The 20,626-nt window shown below is 46.2% G+C and overlaps 1 long non-coding RNA gene across 1 annotated transcript; it reads right to left on the reverse strand.

The window, feature by feature from the left end:
- Positions 1 to 238: 238 nt before the first annotated feature.
- Positions 239 to 14,126, reverse strand: LOC118380598 (uncharacterized). Its single transcript, XR_008109251.1, has 3 exons — positions 13,236 to 14,126; positions 12,206 to 13,139; positions 239 to 1,313 (listed from the first exon to the last, which is right to left on the reverse strand). It is a non-coding gene; the product is annotated as an uncharacterized LOC118380598 (long non-coding RNA).
- Between the last annotated feature and the right edge of the window lie 6,500 nt (positions 14,127 to 20,626).

The raw sequence follows: 20,626 nt of genomic DNA on the forward strand, positions 1-20,626 counted from the left end.
ACCACACACACCTCCACACACACACACACCTCCACACACACACACACACCCACACACACACACCCCCACACACACACACACACACACACACACACACACACACACACACACACACACACACACACACACACACACACACACACACACACACACACCTCCACACACACACACACCCCACACACACACACACCTCCACACACACACCTCCACACACACACACACACACCTCCTAAGCCCTCAGAGTAGTGGGGTTGAAAGTAGGAACATCCTGTATGGAAGAAAGAGGCCATGCTAGGATACACTCTGTATGGGTCCTGGGGTGACTTAAAACAAATTGAAACCACACACACCTCCAATGACTGGAGAAACTACATCAGGAAGACATACACATCCCTGGGGTCTCACTTAACACACACACACACACACACACACACACTGATCTTGTTAACTTATATAAGTATTGAATAAGTAATACATGCTGAAGTGAACAACTACACACTAAACATGCCGTTAGCATCATCAGAATCACCTCAACATGACTTATCATCCGAGCAGAGCTAAATTAAAATATGTCATCAATTCTGCCTCTCCAGCTTTCCGACATTCATTTAGAACACGAGACACAAATCTGGGGCTGGTACTGCTGAATTACTAGGATAAACCAACCAGCTAACATCAGAAACAAGCCTTGGGGAGACACAGACAGACAGCACCAACAATGGCATCTGCAACCGGCCTTGGACGGACGGACGGACGGACAGATGGACAGAGAGAGAGAGACAGAGAGAGAGAGAGAGAGACAGAGAAAGAGAGACAGAGAAAGAGAGACACACACACTGTGTGCCATACGACAGCCATCAGCTAGATGAGATTGACACGTAGCAGGCAGATGAAAGACAAGACTCAGCCCTCTGTTCATTCCTCCCTGCAGTCACATTCTACTGAGGTCTCTGACTTTCATACATCCATTATTCCCCACACACACACACACACACACACACACACACACACACACACACACACACACACACACACACACACACACACACACACACACACACACACACACACACACACACACACACACACACACACACCATGCAGTGCTGGGGATCGACTCGTGGAATCTGTGCCTTGCAGAATACTGGGGAGCACGCTGTCGGGGAGCACTTACACACACAGATAAAGCTGTGTATGTATTTGTGTATGCATTTGTTTATGTGTGTGTATGTGTGTGTGTATATCTGTATGTGTGTACTCACCTTGTCACCACAGTCAAGCGGGCTGGATCCACTCTTGTTCCCACAGTCTTCCTGAAACACAGAGAAAATCACAAGCCACATTTTGGTTGTTTGTCTATTCAATTCAGTCCTGTATGAAAACAAATTTCTCTCCCCATTACTTAGATGTTTGTTCTTACAGTATATTCCTTGAGAGCTTGATTCTCTGATTGTATGAGATTGATTCAAGTGTTAAATTTGTTTTTCTTTCCAAAATGAAACCAGTCGAAACCTGGTGAGACCAAATTAATATCCATCAAGTCTCCTATGATTTGTGATGGGCTGGATCGAAAAAGTCCTATTTCTCCTCCAGGATGTGACAGTAACTTGTTGGTATTCTACCAGCTCTCTCAATTTCCTATTTTCATCAAGGGAATATGATAGAGTATCCTTCTCTCTTTCTGTCTATCCTCAACCCCCACCCCTCTCTCTTTCTCCAATCCCATCTTTCTCTCAGTTCTTTCAAACCAAATCGCTCTCCAAACCATCCTATTTTCTCCAATCTCTCTCCATTCCAACCCCTCCCTCTCTCCATCTCCCTTCTCTCTTACTCCCCCACCTCTCTAACCCAATCTCTCTCCTTCCAACCCCTCCCTCTCCCCATCACCCCTTCTCTCTTACTCCCCCCACCTCTCTAACCCAATCTCTCTCCCTTCCAACCCTCCCTCTCCCCATCAACCCTTATCTCTTACTCCCCCACCTCTCTAACCCAATCTCTCTCCCTTCCAACCCCTCCCTCTCCCCATCACCCCTTCTCTCTTACTCCCACCCACCTCTCTAACCCAATATCTCTCCCTTCCAACCCCTCCCTCTCCCCATCAACCCTTATCTCTTACTCCCCCCACCTCTCTAACCCAATCTCTCTCCCTTCCAACCCCTCCCTCTCCCCATCACCCCTTCTCTCTTACTCCCACCCACCTCTCTAACCCAATCTCTCTCCCTTCCAACCCCTCCCTCTCCCCATCACCCCTTCTCTCTTACTCCCCCCACCTCTCTAACCCAATCTCTCTCCCTTCCAACCCCTCCCTCTCTCCATCGCTCCAGCCTCTCTAACCCAATCTCTCTCCCTTCCAACCCCTCCCTCCCTCCATCGCTCCAGCCTCTCTAACCCAATCTCTCTCCCTTCCAACCCCTCCCTCTCTCCATCGCTCCATCCTCTCTAACCCAATCTCTCTCCCTTCCATCCCCTCCCTCTCTCCATCGCTCCAGCCTCTCTAACCCAATCTCTCTCCCTTCCAACCCCTCCCTCTCTCCATCGCTCCATCCTCTCTAACCCAATCTCTCTCCCTTCCAACCCCTCCCTCTCTCCATCGCTCCATCCTCTCTAACCCAATCTCTCTCCCTTCCAACCCCTCCCTCTCCATCGCTCCATCCTCTCTAACCCAATCTCTCCCTTCCAACCCCTCCCTCTCTCCATCGCTCCAGCCTCTAACCCAATCTCTCTCCCTTCCAACCCCTCCCTCTCTCCATCGCTCCAGCCTCTCTAACCCAATCTCTCTCCCTTCCAACCCTCCCTCTCTCCATCGCTCCATCTCTCTAACCCAATCTCTCTCCCTTCCATCCCCTCCCTCTCTCCATCGCTCCAGCCTCTCTAACCCAATCTCTCTCCCTTCCAACCCCTCCCTCTCTCCATCGCTCCATCCTCTCTAACCCAATCTCTCTCCCTTCCAACCCCTCCCTCTCTCCATCGCTCCATCCTCTCTAACCCAATCTCTCTCCCTTCCAACCCCTCCCTCTCTCCATCGCTCCATCCTCTCTAACCCAATCTCTCTCCCTTCCAACCCCTCCCTCTCTCCATCGCTCCAGCCTCTCTAACCCAATCTCTCTCCCTTCCAACCCCCCCCTCTCTCCATCGCTCCAGCCTCTCTAACCCAATCTCTCTCCCTTCCAACCCCTCCCTCTCTCCATCTCTCCAGCCTCTCTAACCCAATCTCTCTCCTTCCAACCCTCCCTCTCTCCATCGCTCCATCCTCTCTAACCCAATCTCTCTCCCTTCCATCCCCTCCTCTCTCCATCCCTCCAGCCTCTCTAACCCAATCTCTCTCCCTTCCAACCCCTCCCTCTCTCCATCGCTCCAGCCTCTCTAACCCAATCTCTCTCCCTTCCATCCCCTCCTCTCTCCATCGCTCCATCCTCTCTAACCCAATCTCTCTCCCTTCCAACCCCTCCTCTCTCCATCGCTCCAGCCTCTCTAACCCAATCTCTCTCCCTTCCAACCCCTCCCTCTCTCCATCTCTCCAGCCTCTCTAACCCAATCTCTCTCCCTTCCATCCTCCCTCTCTCCATCGCTCCAGCCTCTCTAACCCAATCTCTCTCCTTCCAACCCCTCCCTCTCTCCATCGCTCCAGCCTCTCTAACCCAATCTCTCTCCCTTCCAACCCCTCCCTCTCTCCATCTCTCCAGCCTCTCTAACCCAATCTCTCTCCCTTCCAACCCCTCCCTCTCTCCATCTCTCCAGCCTCTCTAGGAAGTGACAGGTAGTTTATTCCCTCCTGTTCTGACAGATGTCAGCTTTGACAACCCTGCCTCATCCTCCACAAGGATTACTCTCCTTCCAAGAGATATGGCTCTGTGTATCGCATCCTCTAACGTGCACACTAGTGCTGTCAAATTCAAATCTCGACCTGGAAGCCAGTTCCACTGCTTTTTCATTCTTCCTAATCAGGGACTGATTTCAACCTGCGACACCAGGTGGCTGCAATAATGATCAGGTCCGGACCTCGTAGGGTCAGAGTTCAATACCCCTGCTCTAGAGGTTGATGCCTTATTTGAGGAATATGTAACATTCTGTCTCTCATGTCCCAGAGGAGAGTAGGCATATACATTGACTGGACAAAACATGATGAACGCCTGCAGAAAGCTAGAGGACAGTAGGCATATACACTGACTTGACAAAACATTATGAACACCTGCTGAAAGCTAGAGGACAGTAGGCATATACACTGACTGACAAAACATTATGAACACCTGCTGAAAGCTAGAGGACAGTAGGCATATACACTGACTTGACAAAACATTATGAACACCTGCTGAAAGCTAGAGGACAGTAGGCATATACACTGACTTGACAAAACATTATGAACACCTGCTGAAAGCTAGAGGAGAGTAGGCATATACACTGACTTGACAAAACATTATGAACACCTGCTGAAAGCTAGAGGACAGTAGGAATATACACTGACTGGACAAAACATTATGAACACCTGCTGAAAGCTAGAGGAGAGTAGGCATATACACTGACTTGACAAAACATTATGAATGCCTGCTGAAAGCTAGAGGAGAGTAGGAATATACACTGACTTGACAAAACATTATGAACACCTGCTGAAAGCTAGAGGAGAGTAGGCATATACACTGACTTGACAAAACATTATGAATGCCTGCTGAAAGCTAGAGGAGAGTAGGAATATACACTGACTGGACAAAACATTATGAACACCTGCTGAAAGCTAGAGGAGAGTAGGCATATACACTGACTGGACAAAACATTATGAACACCTGCTGAAAGCTAGAGGAGAGTAGGCATATACACTGACTGGACAAAACATTATGAACACCTGCTGAAAGCTAGAGGAGAGTAGGCATATACACTGACTGGACAAAACATTATGAACACCTGCTGAAAGCTAGAGGAGAGTAGGCATATACACTGACTTGACAAAACATTATGAACACCTGCTGAAAGCTAGAGGACAGTAGGAATATACACTGACTGGACAAAACATTATGAACACCTGCTGAAAGCTAGAGGACAGTAGGCATATACACTGACTGGACAAAACATTATGAACACCTGCACAAGCTAGGAATCTCTTATTGATGTCAGTTGTTAAATCCATTTCAAATCAGTGTAGATGAAGGGGAGGAGACAGGTTAAATAAGGATTTTTAAGCCTTGAGACATGGATAGTGTATGTGTGCCATTCAGAGGGTGAATGGGCAAGTCTTTGAACAGCGTATGGTAGTAGGTGGCAGTCAGACCAGTTTGAGTGTGTCAAGAACTGCAACACTGCTGGGTTTTTCATGCTCTACAGTTTCCCATGTGTGTCAAGAATGGTCCACCACCTAAAGGACATCCAGACAACTTGACACAACATTGGGAAGCATTTGAGCCAACATGGGACAGCATCCCTGTTGAAAGCTTTCAACACCTTGTAGAGTCCAAGTCCCAACGAATTGAGGCTGTTCTGAAGTTATTAATGCTAACACTTGCCAGGCACAATGCTCCCTTAATAATAAATCATTCAAATGTACCCTGTTGCTCCCTTAATGATAAATCATCCAAATATACCCTGTTGTTCCCTTAATGATAAATCATCCAAATGTACCCTGTTGCTCCCTTAATAATACATCATCCAAATGTACCCTGTTGCTCCCTTAATAATAAATCATCCAAATGTACCCTGTTGCTCCCTTAATAATAAATCATCCAAATGTACCCTGTTGCTCCCTTAATAATAAATCATCCAAATGTACCCTGTTGCTCCCTTAATAATAAATCATCCAAATACCCTGTTGCTCCCTTAATAATAAATCATCCTATACCCTGTTGTTCCCTTAATGATAAATCATCCAAATGTACCCTACTGCTCCCTTAATAATACATCATCCAAATGTACCCTGTTGCTCCCTTAATAATAAATCATCCAAATGTACCCTGTTGCTCCCTTAATAATAAATCATCCAAATGTACCCTGTTGCTCCCTTAATAATAAATCATCCAAATGTACCCTGTTGCTCCCTTAATAATAAATCATCCAAATATACCCTGTTGTTCCCTTAATGATAAATCATCCAAATGTACCCTGTTGCTCCCTTAATGATAAATCATCCAAATGTACCCTGTTGCTCCCTTAATGATAAATCATCCAAATGTACCCTGTTGCTCCCTTAATAATAAATCATCCAAATGTACCCTGTTGCTCCCTTAATAATAAATCATCCAAATGTACCCTGTTGCTCCCTTAATAATAAATCATCCAAATGTACCCTGTTGCTCCCTTAATAATAAATCATCCAAATGTACCCTGTTGCTCCCTTAATAATAAATCATCCAAATGTACCCTTTTGCTCCCTTAATAATAAATCATCCAAATGTACCCTGTTGCTCCATTAATGATAAATCATCCAAATGTACCCTTTGCTCCCTTTAATAATAAATCATCCAAATGTACCCTGTTGCTCCCTTAATAATAAATCATCCAAATGTACCCTGTTGCTCCCTTAATAATAAATCATACAAATGTACCCTGTTGCTCCATTAATAATAAATCATCCAAATGTACCCTTTGCTCCCTTAATAATAAATCATCCAAATGTACCCTTTTGCTCCCTTAATAATAAATCATCCAAATGTACCCTGTTGCTCCCTTAATAATAAATCATCCAAATGTACCCTGTTGCTCCCTTAATAATAAATCATACAAATGTACCCTGTTGCTCCATTAATAATAAATCATCCAAATGTACCCTTGCTCCCCATAATAAATTCAAAGACCTTGCTCCCTTTAATAAATCTCCAAATGTCCCTGTTACACTAATTAAATCATCAAATCACCTGTTGCTCCCTTAATAAATAATCATCCAAATGTACCCTGTTGCCAAATACAAACCCCCCACAGACCTAACCCCACTCTCCCTTACACTATTACTCATCACCAGTCTGACACACACACACACACACACACACACACACACACACACATCATCCTGTGTGAGGACACATAAGGCAACCTGTCCAAACACATCTCTTGGCAACTTAGCAGTCAGGCTTGCATTTACAGCCAGATGTCCAAACAATCTCTTGTGTGTGTCAGGCTTGTGTGTGTGTGTGTGTGTGTGTGTGTGTGTGTGTGTGTGTGTGTGTGTGTGTGTGTGTGTGTGTGTGTGTGTGTGTGTGTGTGTGTGTGTGTGTGTGTGTGTGTGTGTGTGTGTGTGTGTGTGTGTGTGTGTGTGGATAAGCCTGGATGAACATGAGGTCAGTGGTATAATGTTAAGACAGTATGGAGAGTGGGCCGTCTGCATCTTGTCTGACAGAACCATGTCAGGTCAAATGGCTGCTGAGGAACACCCTGATTAGACATGAAGCATTCTTGGCCTATCGTGTCAAGCCTCTAAGGGCTTGTATTAAAAACACACACACAGCAAATGTAAAAAACACACACAACAAATACCAGATAAAAAGGATCCATATGGTTCCTGTCCAACTGGAGAGCCGTAAATAGCTTGGCTTGCATTTTGGGTAACAGGAAATGAATGCCGCTCGCAGTCTAAGGCGGATTGTTTTTCTATTAAAACTGAATTCTAAATGTTTTATCCATGTGAGGATTTCATATGGACACATAATCATTCATAAATGTTTATGCAAACTAGTCTTATTAAATAATGTATGAGTCTACTACTCTACTATTGCTGTTCCAATTGGATATTTCTGTTTGGACAATGGAACCACTTTCAGACTACAGTACAAAGTAGCTATACAGTCCTGGGTCAAACAATGTGCAAAAACCTCATTTGTGATGTGTATGCCACAGGTGGCTGGTGGCACCTTAATTGGGGAGGATGGGCTCATTGGGGAGGAATGGAATCTATGGAATGGTATCAAACGCATGGATTCCATATGTTTGAAAGCACTCCATTCCAGCCATTATTATAAGCCGTCCTCCCCTCACCAGCCTCCTGTGTGCTTTACTTAGATGTGTGCATAACTTACTATAAGCATTAGTGGAGGCTGATGAGGGCAGGATGGCTCATAGTAATGGCTGGAATGTAGTGTAATGGAATGATAACATGTGTTTGGTACCATTCCATAGATCCCGTTCCAGACATTACTATGAGCCCGTCTTCCAATTTAAAGTGCCACCAGCCACCACTGGTATGCATTGATGTCAATAGATGTGTATGGAAACCTTGAGTTACGTGCAAGAACCTAAAGTTAGGATTTTGGCCCAAGTGTCTACAAAGTGTCCTTGTAAGGGTCTTTCTGAGCGTACTGCTATATCAATGTGACAGATTATGACAACTAAGAAAGGACAGAGTGAAAGACAGAGATAGAAAGAAAGAAAGAAAAAAGGCAGACACAGAGACATACAGACACAGAGACATACCGACACAGAGACATACAGACAGAGAGACATACAGACATACAGACACAGAGACATACAGACACAGAGACATACAGACAGAGAGAGAGACATAAAGAAAGAAAAAAGGCAGACAGAGAGACATACAGACAGAGAGAGACATACAGACACAGAGACATACAGACAGAAAGACACAGACCGAGAGAGAGAAAGAAAGAAAGAAAGAAAAAAGGCAGACACAGAGACATACAGACAGAGAGACATACAAACAGAGAGAGAGAGACATACAGACAGAGAGAGAGACATACAGACAGAGAGAGACACATACAGAGACAAAGTAGGAATAGACACAGAGACATACAGACAGAAAGACATACAGACAGAAAGACATACAGACAGAGAGAGAGAGAAAGAAAAAAGGCAGACACAGAGACATACAGACAGAGAGATATACAGACAGTGAAATACAAACAGAGAGAGAGACACACAGACAGAGCGAGAGATAGACAAATACAGACAGAGAGAGACACATACAGACAGAGAGACAGAGAGATCTGTCAGTGTCCACCTGTCTGCCGGGTCAGATTAGGGCTAGCCAAGTCACACACACACACACACACACACACACACACACACACACACACACACACACACACACACACACACACACACACACACACACACACACACACACACACACACACACACACACACACACAAACCAAAATAACCCCCAGCGGAGGAGGAGAAAGCAAGATGCTAAGCCAAGCCATGGAAACGCCTGGTATCAATTTACACCATGTTATCCACTTCTTGGACCGATCACTGTTTTATTTCATTAATTAACTCCTTAGCCTCAGTCCCAAATGACACCCTAGTCCCTACATACTGCACTCCATTAGACTACATGCCAGGGGGAACTAGCTGCAAGGCTGGCAGGGTGAGACGGGACAACAACCACTCAGAACAACTTCACACCCCATTAAGGGCTTGATGGATAGGCCAAAACTACTAGAAGATACATCCTAAATGGCACCCTATTCCCTATTGGGCCCTGTTCAAAAGTAGTGCACTATGTAGGAAATAGGGTGCCATTTGGTTTCTGCTTGGCACCTTGTACAATATAATATGAAGAGCTGGTATTTTCCTGAAGAGGCAGAGAGCAACTCGCCAAGCCAGAAGGCTTGTACAGACACATGAGCGAGGGAAGGTGTGTGTGTGTGTTTGTGTTACTTTCCCCTCTGAAACTATGCTGGAGCCCTGATGGTTTCTTGGAGTAAATGGTGGCCTCTGGCAGCTCGCTCCCTCGTCTACGATGGCAGTGTGTATTTGTGTGTGTGTGCTCCCCAGTGTTCCACAACATATGCGTGCCAAGAACTCCTGAATCTCTGTCTCAGAGTGACTCACCCACACAGTAGAGATAGAAATAGTGTAGAAATAGACCTAGCAGAATGTACATATAAAAACAAAACCAGCAGAATAGACATAGAAATAGACCTAGCAGAATTAACATAGAAAGAGACCTAGCGGAATTAACATAGAAAGAGACCTAGCGGAATTAACATAGAAAGAGACCTAGCAGAAGGGACATAGAAAGAGACCTAGCAGAAGGAACATAGAAAGAGACCTAGCAGAAGGGGCATAGAAAGAGACCTAGCAGAAGGGGCATAGAAAGAGACCTAGCAGAAGGGACATAGAAAGAGACCTAGCAGAAGGGACATAGAAAGAGACCTAGCAGAAGGGACATAGAAAGAGACCTAGCAGAAGGGGCATAGAAAGAGACCTAGCAGAAGGGACATAGAAAGAGACCTAGCAGAAGGGACATAGAAAGAGACCTAGCAGAAGGGACATAGAAAGAGACCTAGCAGAAGGGACATAGAAAGAGACCTAGCAGAAGGGACATAGAAAGAGAAGCAGAAGGGACATAGAAAGAGACCTAGCAGAAGGGACATAGAAAGAGACCTAGCAGAAGGGGCAGACCTAGCAGGGGCATAGAAAGAGACCTAGCAGAAGGGGCATAGAAAGAGACCTAGCAGAAGGGGCATAGAAAGAGACCTAGCGGAATTAACATAGAAAGAGACCTAGCGGAATTAACATAGAAAGAGACCTAGCAGAAGGGACATAGAAAGAGACCTAGCAGAAGGAACATAGAAAGAGACCTAGCAGAAGGGACATAGAAAGAGACCTAGCAGAAGGGACATAGAAAGAGACCTAGCAGAAGGGACATAGAAAGAGACCTAGCAGAAGGGACATAGAAAGAGACCTAGCAGAAGGGACATAGAAAGAGACCTAGCAGAAGGGGCATAGAAAGAGACCTAGCAGAAGGGGCATAGAAAGAGACCTAGCAGAAGGGGCATAGAAAGAGAGCGGAATTAACATAGAAAGAGACCTAGAATTAACATAGAAAGAGACCTAGCAGAAGGGGCATAGAAAGAGACCTAGCAGAAGGGACATAGAAAGAGACCTAGCAGAAGGGACATAGAAAGAGACCTAGCAGAAGGGCATAGAAAGAGACCTAGCAGAATGGGCATAGAAAGAGACCTAGCAGAATGGGCATAGAAAGAGACCTAGCAGAATGGGCATAGAAAGAGACCTAGCAGAAGGGACTTAGAAAGAGACCTAGCAGAATGGGCATAGAAAGAGACCTAGCAGAATGGGCATAGAAAGAGACCTAGCAGAAGGGACATAGAAAGAGACCTAGCAGAAGGGACATAGAAAGAGACCTAGCAGAAGGGACATAGAAAGAGACCTAGCAGAAGGACATAGAAAGAGACCTAGCAGAAGGGACATAGAAAGAGACCTAGCAGAAGGGACATAGAAAGAGACCTAGCAGAAGGGACATAGAAAGAGACCTAGCAGAAGGGACATAGAAAGAGACCTAGCAGAAGGAACATAGAAATACACCTAGCGGAATTAACATAGAAATGGACTTGACAGACTGTACATATTTTTAAAAACGTGCAGAATGAACCTTGCAGACCTAGCAGAATGAACCTTGCAGACCTAGCAGAATGAACATTGAAATATACCCGGCATAGAAACAAATAGACCTAGCAGATTGAACACAGCTCAGAAAAAACACAGCCGAGCTGCTAACAAGTTGGGAGGGATGTAACAAAACGGAATAGCACGCAAGTTGAAATGCACGAGCCTGAAATTCACTGGATTTGTCATGGTCCACTTCATAACATTGCAAGCACACGCACGCACACACATTGCTGCATGCAAACAGCATTTAGAAAGGCAATGAGAATCTGAGGGATGAGGATATGATATGAGTCAATGCACTGAGCGTTCTGATTGCTGCAGCCAATATGAGCCACAACAACATGAATGGAATGTCCTTTCTAGTCATTCTGTATCTAAGAAAACCACAGAACAAGCTCAAATAGATGGAGTGATACTAGTAGCTGTTAGAGTAATAATTAAACTGTAGGCCCCTCTCTCTACATCTCTCTGTATAGCTCTCCTCAATCTCTTTCTAGATCCCTCTCCACCTCTACTTTCTCTCTCTATATACTTCCCTCTCCAAACATCTCATCCACTCTTCCTCTGTATCCTTCTCTCTCCCTCCTCCCCTCATCGTAATATATAGTCTATGTGTGTATCCACCACCACACCTACAGTATGTGTACATCCACCACCATACAGACATATGATAAACTGTAGTGCCTATTTTATACACTTCATGAGAAATGGGGTTGTCTGTGTTATTCTGTTCATTCTACAGATGCCTTCGAGAGTGACCCTGGTAAGAGGGTATCACACACACACCTGCCCCTTGGGCGATGTATGCACAGTAATATTTGCAAGTCAAAAGAAGGCAAGGAAAGGTTACACTCACCTTCTGTATTCCTGACTTCTTCTCACGACTCTCTTCTCCTCTCCTATCTCCTCTTCATCCGTCCTTTCTCCTTCTCTCCTCTCATCGTCTGTCCTCTCATCATCTGTCCTTTCTTCTCTTTTCATCTCATCTCCTCTCTTGTCCTCCTTTTCTCTTCTCCATTCTCCTTTCCTCTCCTTTTTCTCTCCTCTCCTTGGTTATGGGTTATGTGTGGAAACCTAGAGTACATTCTGAATATACCAATTAGTTTGTCAACCTCTGGCTGTCAGTCAAACCCAGGTATCTGTTTCTCTGAGATGCTTTGACATTCCCAGGACTGATTACATGGTTCCAATGGGTGTTCCTTCAATCCCTGTTCTGTGGCTCTAATGTGGACCTCTGTTGCTTCCAAACATCCCTCCCTCCCTCTCTGTCTCTCTCTCGTTCTCTCATGCAGGGATCTTGTCAATGATGGCCTTGAAATCCGGTCATGGTCATTCCTTTCCTGAGATTTGATATCATCATCATCGTCATCTCTGCTAGCTATGCATCTTTTACAAGAGCGACTGAAAGGAGGAGGGGGAAGTACAGGGTTAACTTTCCCCTTTCTTAAATCTGACACACACACACACACACAGAAACATGCACACTGCTTATTCCCTGACCACTAAGCCCTCTAAAGACTTCAATTACAGCAGGAAATCCATTCACTTATTGAACAGCTCTGTCATATTCTGAGCAAGTCTTATATTCATCATTAATATGTCCTTACAGCCTCAGTCAAACCTCTGTCACGTGCTCATCACCCATTCCACATACATATCCTGATAATGAAGGAACCTGTTGGGTACATAGGCTAGTATAAACTAAACTAACGCTGCTCTTACCTCACCAATACTGACTGAGTTCGATATCATCACCGATTAGCTATAGGTTCGTATATGGGCGCATCAATCTGAAAAACACCCAACTATTATCAGCAATACAACTTGAATATATGGACATGTTGAAAATGACGGAATGTTGTTGGAAGAATATAACAAACACATACCTGATGACTGTGCACTTGATGCACCCAGGGCAGCGAAACCGGGCGCGCACGTTACGAGAATCGAGCGCAAGATACAGTGGCACATGCGAACGGAGCGCTTGAAAATACACAACATAGGCTACCCTTGCTGCACAGTATCATATTATACAACATCATACACAAACCAGCCCTATAAATATAATTTGTGGTTTTAACAATGCTACCACTTGCGCGAGTTGTGCTTGCTTGCCGGGTGAAACGTGTTGGTACATGATACGGTTGTTAACGCACAGATACCGTACCATTGTTGCTGTCAAGCACGGTCAAAGTCTATAAGGATGGCATTGTGTAAATTGCATTAATTACATGTAGGGATACATGTATATTTTGTAGCCCGATTTATTTTGACACTGATCAATGGCACTGGGAGGAGATGAGCGAACCGCAAAAAGGCGCACCTTGAAAACAAACACCTCTGGTCCTTACAGCCACAGCTGGCACTGGCCGCTCCTTTCTGCAGCATGTACAGTCCACAGCGACCCAAAGCAGTCTGTTGTATTCCTATTAGCAGGCTAGACTACCGATACACCGGTGGCTTTGGCTTTGACACTGGAGTAAGAGCCGAGCGAAGAGAAAAAGAGAGGCGCGCAGAGAGCTGGAGTTGTTTTTAAATCCCCAAAAGGTTTAGTAGTTAGTTTATAAACTCCACGGAGATCGAGAGACGCACCAACCTGTAGAATAAACCAACCGTTTTCTAGTCGACTCCTTCGGGAAGTGCGGTCTTGGTGAGGACACAGGAGATGTGACAGGGACAATTAGGTCATGTGTCAGGTCTGCTATAGCGGAGAGAAGAGGCACTCTGATATTTATACACGCATCTCCTCTCCGCTCCGCGCAAGCCTGGCGCTTCTGAACACGCTGTTTACACCAGCAGAGGCAGGAGGACACGCCCACCGCACACTCATTGGTCCGGTCCATTTCTAAGCCATTTCTATCATTCCATTGTCGGAGGCCTATTGTAGATACAATCTATAAAGACTACTTTAGCGCTATTCTAGGAGGACTGAAAAATGTATCAAATAATTTGATAATTGGAGGCAAATGTGTAGGCCTACGTTGTAAGTGCATTTTGATGCAGGGCCAGTAACCTGAAATCTATTTAAAATATGCATTAATTAGACTATGGAAACATAAAAGTGGGATTTCCGCAGAGAAGTATATTGTAGCCTACACTACTGGTGATGTGACTTGGTGCTCGGGAACATGAGCTGCCAGTAGAAATACTGTGTGAGTGTTTGGTGCACTGGAATTTCTTCTGTCTGCCTTGCCACCTATATCCTTGCCACCTATATCCGCATGACCTACACCTTTATCCCTTCTCTTCTTTCCTCTACTCCCCTCAGAATCCCCTCTGCACACACTCACCCCTCTTTCTCACTACCCACTCACCCCTCTTTCCCACTACCCACTCACCCCTCTTTTATTCTCACTACCCACCCACCCCTCTTTCTCACTACCCGCCCACCCCTCTTTCTCACTACCCACTCACCCCTCTTTCTCACTACCCACTCACCCCTCTTTCCCACTACCCACTCACCCCTCTTTCACTCACTCACCCTCTTTCTCACTCCCACCCCTACCCACCCCTCTTTCTCACTACCCACCCACCCTCTTTCTCACTACCCACCCACCCCTCTTTCTCACTACCCACTCACCCCTCTTTCTCACTACCCACTCACCCCTCTTTCTCACTACCCACCCACCCCTCTTTCTCACTACCCACTCACCCCTCTTTCTCACTACCCACTCACCCCTCTTTCTCACTACCCACCCACCCCTCTTTCTCACTACCCACCCACCCCTCTTTCTCACTACCCACCCACCCCTCTTTCTCACTACCCACTCACCCCTCTTTCTCACTACCCACCCACCCCTCTTTCTCACTACCCACCCACCCCTCTTTCTCACTACCCACCCACCCCTCTTTCTCACTACCCACCCACCCCTCTTTCTCACTACCCGCCCACCCCTCTTTCTCACTACCCACCCACCCCTCTTTCTCACTACCCACCCACCCCTCTTTCTCACTACCCACTCACCCCTCTTTCTCACTACCCACCCACCCCTCTTTCTCACTACCCACCCACCCCTCTTTCTCACTACCCACTCACCCCTCTTTCCCTCTACCCACCCACCCCTCTTTCTCACTACCCGCCCACCCCTCTTTCTCACTACCCACTCACCCCTCTTTCTCACTACCCACCCACCCCTCTTTCTCACTACCCACCCACCCCCTCTTTCTCACCACCCACTCACCCCTCTTTCCTCACCCACCCACCCCTCTTTCTCACTACCAGCCCACCCCTCTTTCTCACTACCCACCCACCCCTCTTTCACTCACTACCCACCCACCCCTCTTTCTCACTACCCACCCACCCCTCTTTCTCACTACCCACCCCTCTTTCCCTCTGCCACCCACCCCTCTTTCTCACTACCCACCCACCCTCTTTCTCACTACCCACTCACCCCTCTTTGATCTACCCACCCACCCCTCTTTCTCACTACCCACCCACCCCTCTTTCTCCACCCATTCACCCCTCTTTCTCACTACCCACCCAACAGTTTTCTGGGCTACCCACCCACCCCTCTTTCTAGGGACCCACCCACCCTCTTTCTCACTACCCACCCACCCCTTTCTCACTACCCACCCACCCCTCTTTCTCACTACCCACCCACCCCTCTTTCTCACTACCCACCCACCCCTCTTTCTCACTACCCACCCACCCCTCTTCTCACTACCCACCCACCCCTCTTTCTCACTAAGCCACCCCTTTTCACACCCACCCCCTCTTTCTCACTACCCACCCACCCCTCTTTTCTCACACCCACGGGCACCCTCTTTCTCACTACCCACTCACCCCTTTTTCCACTACCCACCCACCCCTCAGCTCACTACCCGCCCACCCCTCTTTCTCACTACCCACTCACCCCTCAGGAGACCCACCACCCCTCTTTCTCACTACCTGCCCGCTTCCTGTGTCACCCACCCCTCACTCTACCCACCCACCCCTCTTTCACTACCCATGAACCTCTTTCTCACTACCCACCCACCCTCTTTCTCACTGCCCACCCTCTTTCTCACTACCCACTCACCCCTCTTTCCACTACCCACCCACCCCTCTTTCTCACTAGGAGGACACCCTCTTTCTCACTACCCACTCCCCTCTTTCTCACTACCCACCCACCCCTCTTTCTCACTACCCACCCACCCCTCTTTCTCACTACCCACCCACCCCTCTTTCTCACTACCCACCCACCCCTCTTTCTCACTACCCGCCCACCCCTCTTTCTCACTACCCACCCACCCCTCTTTCTCACTACCCACCCACCCCTCTTTCTCACTACCCACCCACCCTCTTTCTCACTACCCTCCCACCACCCCTCTTTCTCACTACCCACCCACCCCTCTTTTTCTCACTACCCACTCATCCCCTCTTTCTCACTACCCACCCACCCCTCTTTCTCACTACCCACCCACCCCTCTTTCTCACTACCCCCCACCCCTCTTTCTCACTACCCACTCACCCCTCTTTCCCACTACCCACCCAGCCCTCTTTCTCACTACCCGCCCACCCCTCTTTCTCACTCCCCACTCACCCCTCTTTCTCACTACCCACCCACCCCTCTTTCTCACTACCCGCCCACCCCTCTTTCTCACTACCCACCCACCCCTCTTTCTCACTACCCACCCACCCCTCTTTCTCACTACCCGCCCACCCCTCTTTTCTCACTACCCACCCACCCCTCTTTCTCACTACCCGCCCACCCCTCTTTCTCACTACCCACCCACCCCTCTTTCTCACTACCCACCCACCCATCTTTCTCACTACCCACCCCCCTCTTTCTCACTACCCACCCACCCCTCTTTCTCACTACCCACCCACCCCTCTTTCTGTCTAGCCCTCCTCCCCTCTTTCTCACTACCCACCCTCCCATCTTTCTCTATGCTCCCCCATTCTTATTTCTCACTACCCACCCGTTCCTCTCCATTCTCATTTCTACCCACTCCATTCTCTATTTCTCTATGCTTTCTCCTATGTTTCTCCATTCTTATTTCTCTACCCACCCTCTCCATTCTTATTTCTCACGTTCCTCTCCATTCTTATTTCTCTACGCGTTCCTCTCCATTCTTCTTTCTCACGTTCCTCTCCATTCTTATTTCTCTACGCGTTCCTCTCCATTCCTATTTCTCTACGCGTTCCACCCATTCTTATTTCTCACGCCCTCTCCATTCTTATTTCTCTACGCGTTCCTCTCCATTCTTATTTCTCTACGCGTTCCACCCATTCTTATTTCTACCGTTCCTCTCCATTCTTATTTCACTACGCCACCTCTCCATTCTTATTTCTACGCCCTCTCCATTCTTTCTCACTACCCACCCATTCTTATTTTCTACGCGTTCCTCTCCATTCTTATTTCTCTACGCGTTCCTCTCCATTCTTTTCTCTACGCTTTCTCCTCTCCATTCTTATTTCTCTACGCGTCCCTTTCCATTCTTATTTCTCTACGCGTTCGTCTCCATTCTTATTCTCACTTCTTATTTCTCTAGCGTTCCTCTCCATTCTTATTTCTCTATGCGTTCCTCTCCATTCTTATTTCTCTACGCGTTCCTCTCCATTCTTATTTCTCTACGCGTTCCTCTCCATTCTTATTTCTCTCACGCGTTCCTCTCCATTCTTATTTCTCTACGCGTTCCTCTCCATTCTTGTTTCTCTACTCTTTCCTCTTCTTGTTTTTCTCTCTCCATTCTTATTTCTCTACGCGTTCCTCTCCATTCTTATTTCTCTACGCGTTCCTCTCCATTCTTATTTCTACGCGTTCCTCTCCATTCTTATTTCTCCTCTCTCCATTCTTATTTCTCTACGCGTTCCTCTCCATTCTTATTTCTCTACGCGTTCCTCTCCATTCTTATTTCTTTACGCGTTCCTCTCCATTCTTATTTCTCTACGCGTTCCTCTCCATTCTTATTTCTCTACGCGTTCCTCTCCATTCTTATTTCTCTACGCGTTCCTCTCCATTCTTATTTCTCTACGCGTTCCTCTCCATTCTTATTTCTCTACGCGTTCCTCTCCATTCTTATTTCTCTACGCGTTCCTCTCCATTCTTATTTCTCTACGCGTTCCTCTCCATTCTTATTTCTCTACGCGTTCCTCTCCATTCTTATTTCTCTACGCGTTCCTCTCCATTCTTATTTCTCTACGCGTTCCTCTCCATTCTTATTTCTCTACGCGTTCCTCTCCATTCTTATTTCTCTACGCGTTCCTTTCCATTCTTATTTCTCTACGCGTTCCTCTCCATTCTTATTTCTCTACGCGTTCCTCTCCATTCTTGTTTTTCTACGCGTTCCTCTCCATTCTTGTTTTTCTACGCGTTCCTCTCCATTCTTATTTCTCTACGCGTTCCTCTCCATTCTTATTTCTCTACGCGTTCCTCTCCATTCTTATTTCTCTACGCGTTCCTCTCCATTCTTATTTCTCTACGCGTTCCTCTCCATTCTTATTTCTCTACGCGTTGCTCTCCATTCTTATTTCTTTACGCGTTCCTCTCCATTCTTATTTCTCTACGCGTTCCTCTCCATTGTTATTTCTCTACGCGTTCCTCTCCATTCTTATTTCTCTACGCGTTCCTCTCCATTCTTATTTCTCTACGCGTTCCTCTCCATTCTTATTTCTCTACGCGTTCCTCTCCATTCTTATTTCTCTACGCGTTCCTCTCCATTCTTATTTCTTTACGCGTTCCTCTCCATTCTTATTTCTTACGCGTTCCTCTCCATTCTTATTTCTCTACGCGTTCCTCTCCATTCTTATTTCTTTCGTTCCTTCCATTCGCGTTCCTCTCCATTCTTATTTCTCTACGCGTTCCTCTCCATTCTTATTTCTTTACACGTTCCTCTCCATTCTTATTTCTCTACGCGTTCCTCTCCATTCTTATTTCTTTACGCGTTCCTCTCCATTCTTATTTCTCTACGCGTTCCTCTCCATTCTTATTTCTTTACGCGTTCCTCTCCATTCTTATTTCTTTACGCGTTCCTCTCCATTCTTATTTCTTTACGCGTTCCTCTCCATTCTTATTTCTCTACGCGTTCCTCTCCATTCTTATTTCTCTACGCGTTCCTCTCCATTCTTATTTCTCTACGCGTTCCTCTCCATTCTTATTTCTCTACGCGTTCCTCTCCATTCTTATTTCTCTACGCGTTCCTCTCCATTCTTATTTCTTTACGCGTTCCATCTCCATTCTTATTTCTCTCCATTCTGTCGTCTACGCTCTCCATTCTTATTTCTTTACGCGTTCCTCTCCATTCTTATTTCTCTATGCGTTCCTCTCCATTCTTATTTCTTTACGCGTTCCTCTCCATTCTTATTTCTCTACGCGTTGCTCTCCATTCTTTTCTCTACGCGTTCCTCTCCATTCTTATTTCTCTACGCTTCCTCTCCATTCTTATTTCTCTACGCGTTCCTCTCCATTCTTATTTCTCTACTCTGGTGCTCTTCTCTGTCTGTGTTAACAAGGACAGGACACAGGTCTTTCTATCATTGTATGATTTTTGTGTGCAAATTAACTCAAGTTTACGGACAATGTTAAATGTGATATAGCGAAGCACCTGAGTGAGTTGGGTGAGCAATTATGCAGGTACTTTCCTGAAACCGATGACACAAACAACTGGATTTGTTATCCCTTTCATGCCCTGCCTCCAGTCCACGTACTGATATCTGAACATGGGAGCCTCATCGAAATTGCAACAAACGGTTCTGTGATAATGTAATTTAATCAGAAGCTACTGACAGATTTCTGGATTGGGCTGTTCTCAGAGTATCCTGCCTTGGCAAAACGTGCTGTTAAAACACTGATGCCCTTTGCAACCACGTACCTACAGTATGTGAGAGTGGATTCTCGGCCCACACTAGCATGAAAACGAAATACAGACACAGACTGTGTGGAAAATGATTTAAGTCTGAGACTCTCCAATACAACCCAACATTGCAGAGTTCTGTTCATCCTTTCAAGCACAACCTTTTCATTAACCTGTGGTGTTTTATTCACAATTTTCAATGAACAAATAAGGTTTTATATGTAAGATGGTTAAATAAAGAGCAGCGGGTTTGTGACAAAACGTCACACTCATTCTGATGTTTAATAAATGTATGGTATAGTGTGTGTGTGGCAGGCTTACAATGATGGCACCAACAAAAAAAAAACATTTGAGAGTGCGCTGACCCTGCTGCAAGAGGGGGTACACAGCTGGAGGTTGGACGTTTGAAGGGGTACGCAGCTGGAGGTTGGACGTTTGAAGGGGTACGCAGCTGGAGGTTGGACGTTTGAAGGGGTACGGGACTATAAAACGTTTGGGAACC

The sequence above is a fragment of the Oncorhynchus keta genome, unplaced genomic scaffold (assembly GCF_023373465.1).
Source record: "Oncorhynchus keta strain PuntledgeMale-10-30-2019 unplaced genomic scaffold, Oket_V2 Un_contig_23053_pilon_pilon, whole genome shotgun sequence".
NCBI classification, from domain to species: Eukaryota; Metazoa; Chordata; class Actinopteri; order Salmoniformes; family Salmonidae; genus Oncorhynchus; species Oncorhynchus keta.